The sequence below is a fragment of the Gavialis gangeticus genome, unplaced genomic scaffold, assembly GCF_001723915.1.
Source record: "Gavialis gangeticus isolate Ggan-Ray unplaced genomic scaffold, GavGan_comp1, whole genome shotgun sequence".
NCBI classification, from domain to species: Eukaryota; Metazoa; Chordata; order Crocodylia; family Gavialidae; genus Gavialis; species Gavialis gangeticus.
In genome coordinates, this window is record NW_017729009.1 from 25,276,394 (window position 1) to 25,285,492 (window position 9,099).

The 9,099-nt window shown below is 50.4% G+C and overlaps 1 protein-coding gene across 1 annotated transcript in view; it reads right to left on the minus strand.

Annotated features, from left to right (window-relative positions):
- Positions 1-308: 308 nt before the first annotated feature.
- STK35 (serine/threonine kinase 35) overlaps positions 309-9,099 on the minus strand; it is a gene marked incomplete at its 5' end in the record, with an annotated part of 24,806 nt that continues 16,015 nt past the window's right edge. The window contains one exon of the mRNA XM_019509774.1: positions 309-5,180. The remainder of the gene's footprint in view (positions 5,181-9,099) is intronic.

The window sequence follows — 9,099 nt, forward strand, 5'->3', positions numbered from 1 at the left end:
AATACATGGGGTGCAGAAATGGAGCCTTGTTCCTGCTTTCTCCCTCCCGTTCAAAATGCGCCTGGGTCTATCCTGCTTTCTCAAGGCAGGGTACCAAGGAGGTGCTATGGTCCCATCAGACTCCTTGACCATGCCTCTGTCAGGCCTATGCTGAGAGAACTCCCCGGCCCCTGCGATTTTTTTTTTTTTTCAACAGCAGCCACAGGTCTGGGGCCCGGGGCCTGGGGCCATGCTGTTGTTCCAAGGACTCCCTTCTCCTACCAAGGTGTTGGCTGAAAGGCTGCAAACAAAGGCACAAAACTCGCACGTCAAATCCCGTATGGCTTTTCCACCCCATCCAATAGCTTTATTCACACAAACGTCTCTTAATTTACAAAGCCTCAGCCATTCATACACATCAGGGGATCCACAGTGTTCAAAGAACTTAAATACGACGTCTCATACCAACCCGAGTAAACCAAGTACAAAAAATATTGATATAAAGTTGTTCACACGTAGGTCCTAGATTACCAGCTTCTGTGCAAAAAAAGAAAAAAAATACAGATTTCTTTACTAGCGTCATGAGTTTGGAGTCTGGGTTTAAGCCGCCTGCTTTCAGCCAGTTGGGCAGAGATGTGCTTCAGTCTCCAACCAGGAGTCCTACCCTCCTTGGGGAGCCAGACCTTGGGGGTGAAAACATTTGGACAAGCTGCAGGAAAAGGGTTTGTTCCCTGGCAGCTAGAAGCTGCTTCCTATGGCACTTCCCCTGGCAAGTCAGTGCCTCTAGGGAGGGTGAGAGATGCTGTTGGACACATGTGTCCGCATGCAGTGACAGTCCTAGGTAAGGGGCTGCATTTTAGAAGAGCCGGCAGGCTGGCTTTCCACGCCGTCATCGGGTCTGTATGATGGGGCTGGGCGACCCACCTACTTAACAGGCAGGCATGGCACCAATTTGCATAGGAAATGACTAGCTGCAGAGTGGAGAGAACAAAACAGCCTGTGCAGTTGCTAGGAACTGCAGCCAGATGTTCCAGCCATAGTCGGGGCTCACGCGAGAGAAGGACTGAATGCATCTGAATGCCAAGGAACTGGCTTTGTTCAGCTACACAAGCCAGTGTTGCCAAGCGTCGGAGCAAACACAGGGGCGAGCTCCAAGACGCGGTAACCGCACCAGGCCGTAGACCTGCATGGCTTGAATAAAAGGACCAGTGTTTGCTCGAATGTGACGCCAAGATGCAGTGCGCGGCTTGAGAGGAGGGTCGGGCAGGAGGACCCTGGGCAGCGCTGCCTAGCGCAGCCTCTGGGGAGGTAGGAGAGAAAGGGGGCACATCTGAAAGGTGCTTGCCCCGGTCCAGAGCAGCGTGGCAATGAATGGAGAGTGGGGGCCTCAATGGCAGTGCAGGGTATGACCTGGCTGGACTGTTTCCCCAGAGGAAGCTTTGGCAGTGCATGTGGAGGGGGAGAATGAGACCCAGCAGCAGCCTGTTTCCCCCTCTATTGCCTTAAACTGCATCCTGGCTCCAGCCCACTGTGCCTGCATTGTGTGACCAGGCAGGCTTAAACCCAGACTAGATACTGCACACAGAGGAGAAGAGTCACAACGTGCACCGGGGGGAGAGTTCACAATGATGGGGAAAGTATTATTGCTCCAGAAAGACTCGGGGAGCCTCCTGATATGTCAAGGAGCTGGATCCTGAGGAGTAAAGGAAGACCGTGGGGGATGATTGCCTCTCTGTCGCTAGCACCTCTGGGCCTCGGACGCAGTGGTAGGGGGTGAAGGGGGACAGCTAGGCTGACCCTCCCTAGTGAGCCCATCTCTGTCCTCCCCTCCTTGAGGCATCTCTCTGGCTGTGGTACCCTGTCGCAGTACCAACGCCTTCCTCGGGTCTCCTGAAGTTCGGGTCATCCCCCCACGCTGCCATTGTAAACAGGATATTCGGAAGTAAACAATTGAATACAATCACGCCTATCACGAGACAGAGCTACACCAGGTCAGGAAAAAGCCTCTCTCGAGCGCAAGCCTCCAAGGCAGCAGGCTTTCCTTGACAGGAGCCCCTGCCCTCCCATCCCTAGCTAGGCTTAGGGCTCATGGAAACAAAACTGGTCCTATGGTGCTGGGGGGGTTTGAAGCTTCGAGCTGGAAACTGGGAGAGCCCCTTCCATGAACCTGGGCAGCAGAGAGCGGTGCCCTGAGCCCCACACTTGACTCCTTTTCCCAGAAGCTGGAAATTCCCCAGCTCCAAACACCAAATGCCAACAACTTAGACTTGGGTGAGAAGTTCAGCCAGCAGTGGTGAGACAGAGGAGCTAGACAGACGCATGTTGTCAAGCAAGAGGAAAGGGCTGTACCTCCCTGGAAGGCTTTGCATGCACCACAATGCTCGCTCCATGTTTGGGCCATTCCTCATTAGATACTGCTCCTCTTCAAGGAGTTTAGGCAGGGCCCTATGGACCCAGATGTGAGCCACCATGACCTGCAAATGGTGGGCAGCTTCCATAGGATCGTGGTAGGCAGAGAGCCATTGGCAGCAAAGCCGCAGCAAGAAGGAAATGGAAGAGAAGATGCTTTGAAATTTTAACCAGGGAACCATCCTACCTATTCCAAGGTTTGAGCTCTTCTCTAAATCCTGTAAGGCACTATGGTCGACCTTGCTAACATCAACCTGTTTCAAGACATCTATGATACAAAAGCCAAGGTGGAGATGTGTGGTTTGAAGGTGGTTTGGGATCGCAGTGGGGCTGAGCAGGTGGCTTTGGCCTGCAGTGCACTTGGGTAAGGGAGCCAATGTGACTTTTTCTATCGGCTGTATGTGGCCGACTTGCCTAAAAAGGATGCTGAAGATCCCATCCCCTCGCACATGTGGACAAGGACTACCTATCCCTGGCGAGGGTAAGCAAGTTGAGCAGAAAGTTCTGCAAGACGCGTGAGCTAAAGCAGCTCTCCTGCTTGGAGCTACCTTCTTCAGTACTTGAATATCCATCTCGGCGCTCCTTCTGCCAGGGAAGGCCAGTGTGACCATAACTGGTACGAGGAGGTCCAGCAATGGTTCTAGTACTTGGCAGCAAAGTATGGTAAATGCTGCAAGTGGAGGGAAGGTGACCCAGAGATTAGGGCACTGCCCTAGGAACTGAGGTACTCTGGCTCAATACCTGCTCCACTACAGATTGCCTGGATATTTCTGCTCAAACTGAGGGATCCTTCAGTACTGGGAAGGGCAGAAGTCCACCCTTTAACTTCATCTGCGAGAAGCTTCTTAGATATTGCTATGTGAGCTGGGGATCAGTGAACTAGACCAGCAAAACTGAACCAAAGCTAGAAAGGCCTGACAGTCCTCTGTGGCTGAGGCAGAGGGGACCTGCCAATTCTACGTCTGCTCAACCAAACCCAAACTTCATAGCCACAATTAACCATCCATGAAAAAAGTTAATGTGTCCAAGGACTGGTTGTGGCTGCCCACTAGAGCATCTGTGTGAGTGGGAGTGGGTGAAAGAGGAGCAGAGAGAGCAGGGCCTTTTTCCTGGCTTTGCAATGCATTGGTCACTAGATCCGAGTGAAATGTTCACAAGACAAGATGTTGAATCATGCAGGGAAAAGCACAAAAGCTACCGCTCCATGCTACAGCTCTGCTATTCCCCCTACAACATCCAGGAAAGTGCCAGATACGTTTTCTACCATTGCTGAGGTCTACCTGTTCTGACAGAGGTAAAAACCCTAGGTGCCATCTCCGACCCTGCTACTTCTACGGAACGGGACAGAATATTGAGTAGACAAAGGGGCAGCAACAGGTCGACTAGAGTTACAAGGGAGGGACAAAGACAACACTGAAGTCCCCCAGCTCCCCCCACAAAAAAACAATGGGCATATTGCTGTAAAGCTCTGGTCTGTGGGATGAGAAATCAGCAGGGACCTCTTCTAACTGGGAACCGAGCCACGACGAGTGTGGAATACTTCAAGCAGAGAGGCCTGGTTGGAATAACGTGACCAGTGCCTCCTGGACCAGCACCCAGTGCTTAACACGGGAAGACATTCAGATTCAAAAGAGGTTTTAACTGCAGGGCTAAAAAGGATGCTTCGCGCTCTACTTACGGCAAGCAAGGCGAAGGACTGATTGAGACTGTGGCACAGGTCAGCCCCAGAAGGGCAGGGCAGCTCAAGTTGGCAAAGAAATGAAGTCTTAACAGACTAATCATGTGCCAACCTCCTTATCTTGGCTTTCCGCCACAGAGAAACTTTACCAACAGGGCCAGGCTTGAACAATAGTGTTGTCTTTGCTCCCTAAAGCTGTTTTTACCATTTGCTGAATGACAGTTTTCTGCAGGAGACTGGAAACTGTACAATAAATAACTAGCTATAAGGAGGCCTCTGCCCCCAGTAACTTCAGGTTACTTGTTCTTTTCTGTCTTTTTTTCTGTCCTCCTCCCTACAGTTCAGTTTGTCACCTGAAAACTTAACCCAGTGACTCCCCACATGCCTGCTACAGAAACAGGCATGGCTGCCTAGTTCTAGGGGTAAAGAACTTCTGAAAGGAGCAAGGATCTTTTCACTACAGTCTTGCCCAGTCAACCGCCTTTCATGTCTCGTTTGGCTACTGCGCTCTAGTGTCAGCTGTTTCACAGGGTGGGCAGTGCCCACCTGGAAAGGAGTCACTGGACTAGAAGCCAAGACTTTGTTTGCAATGCAGACTTTCAAAGACCTCCCAGTCTCTTTTTTTCCTACCACCACCAAAGTACAGAGCAAATCTAGTGATCCTCTTCCCCCAACCGCCACACCCTTCAAGGTAATGAATGTTAATGTTTAAAAACCAAACTCGTGCACATCCTGATTCAGTTCTGGTACTTGCCAGCAGCAGCGATTGCCTTGCTATGCTCTCAGTCCTGATCTGCGTGTGGAAATGCATCTTCGCTAGAAACGCCTTTTGAATTCTGGCTGAATAACAAGGGGGAGCTGAGGGCAGGAGGGAGAGAAGTATACTCTTCCTGACTTTCTCCAACAGTCTTGTGACTCAGTGGGTTGCATAGCTTCACTCTTCCGAAGTCTCAGGCAGCCAAAAAAAGAAAGAAAACCAAACCCCAAAAAACCAAAAGCTGACTGCTGCAGGGATCCAGCTATTGAGCGATCTTCTGTTTAGTTTGTGTCCCTTATCCTTTGCTTCCCTCTGCGCATGTAAATCATGGAGACTGTAGGTCCCTGGTAAATAAACCTGGAAAGAAAGAAAAGCAATAAAGATCAGGTACTGCCACTGTTTCGTTCCAGGTGCGGGGAGGGTGTGCTATGTGTGCATGTGTGTTGGGGAGGGAGGACAGAGACTAGGGATGTAATGTAGTGCCCTGAAAACCCTTTTATTGGTTGCCCAGAGCGCCTGTCTGCTGTGTCATTCTTTTCCCCGTGTTCCCCTACGTTTCATTTACAACGCCAATAGTAGCCAATATCTGACATGGTGAGAGAGACAGCGTAATATAGCACACAGGCAGGAATTGAATAGTCCACATTATTTTATGGTATAAACCTGTGATTTCTAGCACTAGTTGCATAGGATGGTAGCATTCAACCAGAAAAGAAAGGTAAAACAATAATTTAAAGTGCTTGGAAGTGTAGGTGGTCATAGGAAGGAGTGACTGTAGAGGGACCACACCAGTACTTATTTCTACTCCTGAACAGTCTGAGATGTTGGTCTTGAATTGTTACATACCCCTCTTCCTATCCACGCCTTTGCACTGAGTTGGGACTGACTGACTGGAGCACATCTGGATTTGAGAGTGTTTCCCTTCCTAGTTGGGTAACTGGTGCACAAACAGCATGTTGCCAACATGACTGCATCTATGCACACACAGGGCAGTGGATCAAGCAAGCGAGAAAGCAACTCGGGCTAAGTGTCTGTGCTGGGGGTGACTGAACACCCCTTTGGCTAGTTAGCTTTCCACCAGGGCTCGCCAAGCGGAAGAGGGAGCGTGTATCAAATGGTTGGTCTCATGCCACCAAGTCTAGCCTGCACCCTCAGTTGGGTTTAGTTTAACTAGTCCCAGGAGGGCTGTAGGCTTGTGTTGTTCCTGTACACTGAGCCCAGTGCAACCCCATGCCAGGGGCTCAGTGCCAACCTCCTATTCTCCCTGGCTCCCCCTTCATTTCAGCAGCATGTAAATCATTCAGCTTGTATAATGGGCTGGGAGAAGGGAGCCCCTATGCTCCGCTCCGTGGCACTTCTCTGCGTGTTTGTCTGGATGCAGGGGGAGAACGTTTGCAGGTTGCATCCAGACCAGGTCATTTATACCACTCGGGGCATCAATTCAGGCCCATGGAGAGGATGTGGATGAAGTTGATACCTGCCCTCCCCAGGGCTGCTCTGATCACAGTTGGAGCTGATAAGGTGTTACCCTGGTGCCAGGGCTGTGGATTTCAGATTTCATAGACATTAGGGCTGGAAGGGACCTCATAAGATTGAGTCCAGCCCCCTGCCCCAAAGGGCAGGAAGTCAGCTGGGGTCATAGGATCCCAGCAAGATAAGCATCCAATTTGCTCTTGAAGGTGTTCAATGTAGGTGCTTGAGCCACCTCTGATGGCAGGCTGTTTCAGACCTTGGGGGCTCGGACAGTGACGAAATTCTTTCTTATGGATGCCCCTCTTATTTTCACTATAAGTTAAGTCTGGGTCCATTAATGCCTAAACTTTCAGGGATGGTTTGGAAATAGTCAGATTCAGCACTGAAGGGACCTCATTGCAGCCAGACAAACAAGTGGAGAAATGCCCCTGCTTCTCTCTGCTGATGACCTGGTCCTGTTTCGGTAGTCACGTTGATTCATAGCAGTTGAGGAAAGCTAGGATTCCCCCAAACTCCTGTCCTGCTGCCCACCAGTCCTGCCCATCCAATGGTGCCTTCTGCCTGCACAGAGAAATGTGGTGAGCCTACAGCCATGGGCTCTGGGAAATGGTCCTTCCCCACCTCAAAGGAAGTCAGCCAATCCTCAAATAAAATAGCACTGCTGACTTAATGACAACCTCCTGGAAGAAAAAATGCAGCAGAACCTGGCTGCCTCATGCCCTTGGCTTCTGCAGCCCTTGCAGAGAGGAGGGTTTCCTAGCCAGCTTGGGGTCATACCGCCACAACAAGCCAGGTGCTCTTAAATGATTGCTGTGGCTTTTGTTTCACAAGCTGCCACTTCTCTGATGAGCTGAGACTGCTGACGAATGCCAGCTGAGAAGAGAAGAGGTGCTTTTCGAAGTAAAAGCTACTCCAAACAGTGGTTTGCCTTTTACTCCGCAACCAACTGAGTATTAAGCAGTCGTGAACCACCTGGATACGAGTGATCTGGGGTCTACTTGTAATTACTGGTCAAAAAGCTATTCAGATCCGTCTCTGCCTTAGCAAATCTGCTTAAAAGGCATCATGCTAACAGAATAAAAGGAGCAGCACTGCAGCAGGCACCAGGAGGAGTGAGAATTCAGCTCTGCTTTCTAGGACTGCCCAGATAAACCAGTTAGCCTTTTGCTGTGTGGGAAAGTGGGGCGTCTGGATGGTTTGGAAAGAAGATGCCAGAGGGGAGAGTCTGAACCATTCTCTATGTGCTCGTCTCGTTAGCAGGGGAGAGCGATCCTGTTGGAGTGATACAAGATGCTGGCGAATCTTCAAAAAAGAGCCCTCATTTTTCAACCCTGGAGTTTTTTCCCTGAGTACAATGGCTCTTGAAACAGCAAATGCAGCTGAACTGACGCAGGCTGTTTGAAGCAGGGCACGTTTGAGGGCTTTTAATCCCTCCATTGATGCCACTAAGAGTTTTTAATCAGCTAAAATGTTTGCCCGGGCATCTGCAGCTTACAACGTACTGCACCGAGACCTGGCATCCAAGGCAGAATGGAAGGGCAACAGGTTGCACTGATGATGCAGAGTGATGCTCTGCCTGTCAGCCAGCGAGGGCTATTTCTGGTAGCCGAGTGCTTTTGCTAATGAAAGCAAGTTTCCCCATTAATCATCTCGCTCCCTGAAGGAGAATAAAAGGCCTGGAGGTACAGTGAGATGGGGTAATTCCTGCCTTGTCTCCTAGGTTGCACATTGTGCTAGAGAAGTGCCAGCAGGCACAAAACAATCTTTACAGAGTCCCCCCAATATCAGACCTCCTTCACCTTCCCCCAAAAAGTGCAGGAAGGGTATAGAGGATATGGAGAACTGCTTGCACTTGTCAAGTATGTCCAGACATGACCAGGCAGGACTAATGCTCAGGGCTCTGCTCATCTCTTGGTAAAACCCCACGTCCCTTCTTCCTGTCCTGGAAGCGTCAATCCCAGAGAATCTACTGGGTTGTCTCACGTGAAGAGCTCTCACCCTTCCAGATTTTTTTTGCTTTCTATTTCCTATCCCATCTTTGCTGCTCTTTATGCATCTAAGACAACAGCACTGAAAAGCAGAGCCCAGCAGGCCCTTAACCTGGCTGGCTGTTGCATGTTTTGTAGGCGTGGCTTGCTCACCTGTTCCCATCCACAACGGACTCACAGTGTCCTTGCTGCAGAAGCCCTCCCTGCCAAACCTGAACTGAAGAAGTGCCAAGCCATGTTGGCGTTGCTCTCCAAGGGCTTGCAGTCAGTAAAGATAATTTTATTTATTACTGTGCACCTCATCCTGTGCCCTTGCTGCGCAGAAGTGATGTATTAATTATAGCCAGGTGTAGTTCTGGGACTACACAGACAAACAAAGCTGGCTATTGCTCTGAAAAGTCGGGCAGTGAAGGTGTCTTTGTGGAAGAGGAAATCCTTCTGCTAACTAATTCCATCACTAGAAGTAAAGAAGCCAGCCCGTTGAGGGCCCACTAGGAAAACTGGACTGAAGCAGATGATAGACTCACTGTCTGCATGATGCACCTGCTGCCAGCCAAGGTAGAGCCATCGGTGCTGGGTGGGGGAAGGACTGATTCATAGTTTCATAGTTTCAGGGTTGGAAGGGACCTAGCAGATCTTCTAGCCCGACCCCCCGCCAGGGCGGGAGAACAACAAAAACCCCAAAAACAAGAAACGGGACTCAAATGAGTCCAGCCAGGTAGGCATCCAGCCTCTTCTTAAAGACCCCCAGGGTAGGGGCCAGCACCACTTCCCTTGGAAGTTGGTTCCAGCTCCTAGCCGCCCTAACTGTGAAG